The sequence below is a fragment of the Aptenodytes patagonicus genome, chromosome 14 (genome assembly GCF_965638725.1).
Source record: "Aptenodytes patagonicus chromosome 14, bAptPat1.pri.cur, whole genome shotgun sequence".
NCBI lineage: Eukaryota > Metazoa > Chordata > Aves > Sphenisciformes > Spheniscidae > Aptenodytes > Aptenodytes patagonicus.
The window spans coordinates 3,329,944-3,336,031 of record NC_134962.1 but is presented as its reverse complement, the minus strand read 5'-3'; positions in this window follow the sequence as shown (position 1 = coordinate 3,336,031).

Below are 6,088 nucleotides of genomic sequence, written 5' to 3'. Positions count from 1 at the left end.
CATGGCCGTACTACCATTTGTTTAAACAACCTTGCCAAAGCTTGCTGTCTGAGGGTTTTTGTTATGGAAGGACCTGAAAAAATAAAGGCAGCGAATCATTTGCACACTGTCTGATTGCCCTTTGAATGCAGAGGTGCTAATTTGCATGATCAGTAAGGGGCAAGCAGAGCTCAAGTGTATTTAGTGTGATTAACTCCTTAGGGCTGGTGAGAGAGGACGGGGAGGCTGTGCTGGGAGAATATCTGGGCTGGCAGATTTTCACAGCATCCTCGCGTATACTCGTGCGTCGGACCTCGGAGTACTTCCAGCTACATCTTCTCACTTATTTTGGAAAAATGACTGAAAAGCTGTCTTCAGCAGAGCTGTGGTCGCTACAGCCTCAGGAGACACGGTCCAGTATCAGTCGCTAGAGTAATAACACAAATGAAACAAGTCTTCGGTCAGGCGGGGTATACCCCTGCAGACAGCTCGCCTTCCGCCTGGAGATTGCCTTAAAAAAAAAAATAAATGATGATGCCAACTTTTTCGCATCCTCGCCGATAGGTTCGAACAGATGCCAACAGAGGGAGCTGTTAGATTTGGGATGTGGCAGCTCCTGGCTGGCCGAGAGTTGCTGAGCCTGGCCCTGGCACAGCTGGCGCGGCCGGCACAGCTGGCGCGGGTGGTACGGCTGGCTATGGCTGGCGCGGATGGTTTGGCTGGCAGAGCTGGCAGGGTTGGTACAGCTGGCACAGCTGGGCAGCCAGCGGAGCCTGGCCCCACCGAGGAGCAGCCCCCCGGCTGGTGGCTCTCGCTGCCGGAGCCTGCGCTGGGGGGTCCCAGGACCTGCTGTCCCAGCATTCGCTTTCCCTCTTCATTTGGCAACTGTACAGTCAGTGTGGGGGGGTGGGGAGCAAAAGTTTGGGAGTACATTTTAAAAGGAGAAATAGCCACTAAAGGAATTTTAAGACCTCATCTGTAGGGTCATGTAATCAAGAAAATATCTTTAAGGACTGCGGAGTCCACTAATTTTCTCCTCAATGTGCTCAGAAAACAATATGAAACTTTGTGGTATGAAAACGATGCCGAAGATAATTTAGCAGAATGTAAGTTGTCCTCAACTTTTCCTGTCCTTTTGCTCCTCTTATAAAGGTATAGACAACCTCTGACACACACACTTGAGCTATTTTGACCTGAAAATCTCTAAGAAGCCACAGACCCACCTTCAACCCTGCCCCGTTCTTCTTCCCGGTATCCTGCAACTGTGTAAAGCCTGAGAGAGAAGAAGGAGCTCTGCCACGTTCCTTAAATCGTCCGGGTCCCAGGGCTACCCCGCCTGTCAGGCTGGATCCCAGCCCGCCCTGAGCAACCAGGGATGGGTACGGTGCAAAAGGGACTGGGAATCTGGGACTGGGCTTAAAGGCTGATTAATCACAGGTACGTTGTATTGCTGCTGTGGGTTGGAATTGACGGGCCGGTTTGTATTTAAATTGTTTGGGGCGCATTCAATAGCTGGCTCTAGAGAATTGGAAGGATACTGTTTTATTGCAGCTTGCATAACACTAAATCAATAAACACATTCAAGCAGATGGAAAGCAAAACACAGGAGAAAAACAGCACTATTATTTGGAGGAGAAAAGAAATAGCAAAGAGCACTTCTCGCTGATACTTTCGCCTTGAAAACACAAGCAGATGCTCTCACAGCAGAGACCTGATCTAACATCCACCTGCCAGCTCCCTGGGGCTGGGACATGCCCCAAAGACACCACCATTCCGCAAAGGGCACCCAGCGCCGTAACAAGCAAAATATCACCGTTTATTGCAGCCGTGACCTACTGCATGGCACGTAATGAGGAATTTTCCATTTCAAACTTTAATGCAATAATTAAGATGTCCATTAAGGTCTTTACAGTTTGACTGCTTGTAATTAAAAACGGGAGGGATGGGGGGGGCAATGGCAGGGAGTTGCAGTCGAGGGCATCAAGCTCCCGCCGGCAGCTTTAAGTGCTCTCCCCGATTTTTATTCTCTGTTTTGTTTCTTTCTTCCAAATAATTTTCCTGGTTTTGTTTGTAACTGTCCTCAGCGCAGGTGGCCTGAAAAACACATGAAAACCAATCTTAGTTCCCACAAGTACAACTTGATTTTAAAAAAGACCTTTTCCCCTCTACCAATACACCTCCGAAATACCGATGCTCCTGGGATGCAGTTTTTGGGGGTGTCTCTGAGCAGGGAGATCCTCGGGGCATCGCCTTGAGCCAGGCTGCCCCATCCGACAGCAGCGCTGGGGACATGGCGTGAGCCAGGACAGCTGAGCTCCATCAGCAAAGAGTCACGGGAATAACCCAAAAGCACAGCGTGACCGTCAGCCGCAGGAACGGTAACTGGGGTTTTATGCTCCACTTGGTTTCCAGACTGGTATAGCTCCCTGCTTACACAGTTCCCGGTGCAGCGTTAAGGGTGGGGTAGGTTTTAATCCAATAATGAAAAGAGAAGAAACCCCCGTTAAACCCACATCTTCCAACGTGTCTCTGCTCCTGGGAGGCCAAAGTCCCATTATCCAGTAATAGGATTTGGCCTCCTAAAGCTGTACTGAAATACTTGTAAAATTTTGTTCCCAAATCACCAGATTTTTACAAAGGATTAACAAAAATTAATGATTTGACGGAGGAAGTAGCTGCCAGACAAGCTTCGGCTGATCCCTTGAATCCCTTCCCAAATTGCTTTCCCCTGCTCTGTGCAACTACCAATTTACCGGTGACTCGCTCTTGTTCTTCCAAACACAGCGCTGGGCGCGATCCCCTGGCACTTTGGCATTAATTATTCTCTAATAAATTGTTTTTAATTTCAGCTCCAAAGGAAAAGAAAAAATAAAAATCCCGCTTCCATGGGAGACAATGGAAAGGTACATGTGTAGCAATTATCGGTAGGATTTTACACAAAGAATTAGCAACCTACTCGCGCATGTCCTGCATTCTCATTAAAGGCAAACCATTTGCGGTTGACAGGGGATTTTCCTGTGCAACCATTTAGGCTCATCGCAGCTGTTAAATTCCTTTCATATTGGGGTTTTTTTCCCCCCTCTCCTACCAAGTCTCGTACAAACCCACTCATTTACAATCTCTCTTGTGTACCTGTGTGAATTACGAGTGAGGGGAACACTTTCATGAGACTCATCCTCAGCCCTTGAGATGCCCGGAGCCGGTGCAAACCTTGGCTGGTCACAGGTGCCTTTTTACCTTTTTGCTCTTATTTTGCCCCAAATGAGACGAGCGACGGCTTGTGTCTGTAAAGCCGGTGTCACGAATTTCCCAGCTGCAGTCGCCTTCGTGGGGTTTTGCTGCCGCAACCAACCTGCTCCTCAGTGCACGCAGCTCCGCTCTGCCTCCTCCAGCATCCTCCCTCCAGCTCCTCCGTCCCGCGGTCCATTCCTCTCCCAGCCCCTCTCCGCAAGCCCATTCAGCAGGTTTTGGGGAGTGGACAAAGTCCCCACATGTCCCCAGGCTCATGGGAGGGAGGATGTGCCCTCTTATTCTGCACCCCAGACCCTGGTTATTTACTGGTTATTTAGCAAAATAACCCCCCTAAACAAATAGTATTATCAGTGAGAGTAATCAGATATCAGAGAGGAGGTCTTCAGATGAGTCATTTATCGTGATCTGGTTTATTTCATTTTATTTCAGCCCATCTGGGGCACAATTGCACTTTGAAAAGGGCTGGAGGCTGCAGTTCCAACTGCAGGAGCCACCTGGACCCGCAAGAGCTCAACATAAAACCACCGTCCTCGCAATTTCATTTTACAGAAAACTCTAAGTAGGACACGCGCTGCAACAAAGTGGGTGACCCAAGAAATGTTTGCACAGCCCTGGGCTGTCCTTCCAGGAGAGCCAATGCCCGTGGGGGACGGGCTGTTCTGCACCTGGACAAAAAGATTCAGATCCAGGGACCATGACAAACCTTTTCAGAGGGGTACCTGTTTCCTGGGGATTTTGTGGCCGGAGTCAGCTGGGAGTACAAAATTCAAATTGAACTCATTTCTTACTTAAATGATGCATTTTGGGGGATTAAAAACTATGGGGAAGTTTTGATTCACCTCCAAATCAGATTTTTTTCCTGGCTCATGGCTCTGTGACGAGCTAAGTGAAAAGCTTTAGCCTATATGTCACCAAACTCTGGATGCAGCTCTTTGTCCTTTGAGCTCTGTCAAATACCAAGTGATCTCTCTCAGCACCCTCAGATCATTTCAATATTTTCAGAAACGCCTGTGTAATTTTGATTCGAGTTAGGATAAAAATACTGAAATCCAGAAACAGAGACAGAGCCTTGAGGTGGACAATCTCTTCCTGGCAGGTTTTGGAAATCTTTCATAATAGCTTGGGGTTGAAAAATGGGAACTGTTTGGGGGACCGAAAAGATAAACATGCCTGGAACCAGCTGTATTTTAAAGGGTTTAGGATAGAAACCATGCCTGAAAGAGCATCATTAAGAAGAATTACCCACAGGTTTAAAGGATATGGATAAAGCTGTTCAGGATGGAAACTGCACCAGATTCACTGTTGTTTCAAAACCAGATATGCTAATACACACGCAATTATATGCCGAATTTGGTAGTTAGCGTGGCTGAGACCTGCCTGCGTGGGTTCTATCTGCATGCGCTGTCGCAGTTAAAACACACACGGAGCAGACACATGAAAATCTGGCTTGTAAATGTAACACCAAGGTAATGCAATCTGAGGTATTACTGGTGGTTTTGGCTGTTCGGATTGAGAGGGGGCTAAGGCTGACAGCTCAAATAAGGCCTCTGCCTCCAGGAGTGGCCCAGATCACTGGAAACCAAGAGGGGTCCTGCTTTAGCACCTACCTTTTTCTGCAGAGCCAAAACCTACAGCATGAGTAAGAAATGGCATATTTTGGCATTGCTCAGGGCTTTGCTGTTTGTAGGTGAATCTTCACCACTGGGCTGGTAAGAACGTGTCACCGCTCTCCGTAAAGACACTGTTTTCTCTCTTCTCCTTCAATGCAGTGCCAATTTTTACCCTCTTCTGACGGTGTCTGTTCATCCTCTCCCTCCTCCTCCTCCTTGGAGATTTCTGGATTAAAGAATAAAGCACAGAATTGATTTCCTGAACGTGCATTAGAGAGGATTATTCCAGGAGATTCATCCGTGTTTGGTGGATTAATATTTCCAGGGAAGGGCATCTCCGATCTCAGCCAATACTTCTCTCAGCATATCCCAAAACATTTTTTGCTTTTGCAGGCAAGGAGGAGCATCTGTAATGGCAAGAGACAGACAGCAGAAGTTCACAGCACTGGCGTTTGAGCTTCAGAATCTTTTGTAACACCAACATTTCCCATATAAATATATGAAGGGTGTTTTCTGTGAATTCTGCTTTTTCTTTACTCTGCTAATAGTAAAGAATAAAACCAGACACATATCAGACAGACACAGAAAACCCTACCAGCACCAGGGAAGTCAGCTACAAATCCCTGTGTAGCATCACTCGCCACCAAAAGCACCCTCTGAGAGAGGGGCGCAGCATTCAAACGAAATAGGAGCCTGTCCAATTAATTAATTTGGCCTCCATACCCTGCACAAACGTAGCAGATCAAGGGCCTATTATGTTATAAGAGCAATCTGCGAAGCCTGTCTAGCAATGCATGGCTCTGAATTATGCTTCAGAGGTTAACAACTGAAGTAGAGCTAAAGCTCCCTCCTCCTGTCCTCCTCCTCCTGGAGGAGACGCTGCGTATAATTGAGCAGAAGAGGCAAAACCTCTTCCCAGGAGAGGTGGAGGCGAGTCAGCCCCGAACCCTAATTGAGACCTCGGAGACCAACCTTTAGATGTCAACCAGCCGGACAAAAAATGATTGCTCCTCAGTCATGCTTGGACAGATCAGCTGGGCTCCCCTTGCACTCGGCTTTAGCAGGGCTCGTTCTGGTGATGACTGTAAGGAAAAAGAAGAAAGGGATAAAAAAATCAGATTTTAGCAGGGGGGCAAAAGAAAGCATTCAGAAGGACTGCCTATCCATCCCTGGAAATTTTCTTCTAGGTATCGACTGCTTTACCTGCTTAGACTCTTGCATGGTCCGAGGTTTGCAAGCAACACTGC